This window comes from Pan paniscus, chromosome 8 (genome assembly GCF_029289425.2).
Source record: "Pan paniscus chromosome 8, NHGRI_mPanPan1-v2.0_pri, whole genome shotgun sequence".
Classification (NCBI taxonomy): domain Eukaryota; kingdom Metazoa; phylum Chordata; class Mammalia; order Primates; family Hominidae; genus Pan; species Pan paniscus.
In genome coordinates, this window is record NC_073257.2 from 17,018,095 (window position 1) to 17,018,669 (window position 575).

The 575-nt window shown below is 44.9% G+C and overlaps 1 non-coding gene across 1 annotated transcript; it reads left to right on the forward strand.

Annotated features, from left to right (window-relative positions):
* Positions 1 to 203: 203 nt before the first annotated feature.
* LOC112441051 (U6 spliceosomal RNA) lies at positions 204 to 309 on the forward strand. Its single transcript, XR_003029033.1, has one exon. It is a non-coding gene; the product is annotated as a U6 spliceosomal RNA (small nuclear RNA).
* Positions 310 to 575: the final 266 nt, after the last annotated feature.

Below are 575 nucleotides of genomic sequence, written 5' to 3' on the forward strand. Positions count from 1 at the left end.
CCAACCCATCAGGAAATCCTGTTGTCTCTGCCTTTGGAAGATCCAGAACCTCATGGATTGTTACCATTTCCCAGCTACTCACCATTGCAGCTGGAAACACCGTCCTCTGTCACTGGATTCCCACGCGCACCCGCCAGCTCCCCTGCTTCAGAGCCTGGCTCCTTCCGCAGCAGCGAGAGGGTCCCCACGCAAGCCAGCCTCAGGTGCTCACTTCAGCAGCACATCTGCTAAAACTGGAACATACAGAGAAGAGGAACCTGGCCCCTGTGTAAACATGACATGGAAATTCATGGGACATTCCATATTTTTATGAATATACTAAAAGCCACTGAATTGTAGGCATTGAAAATAATACCATTTTATGGCATGCGAATTATATCTCAATTCAGCTACTGTAAACTAAATAAACAAAAGCAAACCATGCCCATCCTCCGCTCAAAGCCCCGCAATGGTTGTTTACTTCATTCAAAGTAAAATCTATGTTCTTAAAAAAGCCAAAAAGCTTCCTGTGATCTAACATCTCCCATCCCCATCATTTACAATCTGATTCTTTCTCTAGTTATTTTTCCCCTCAC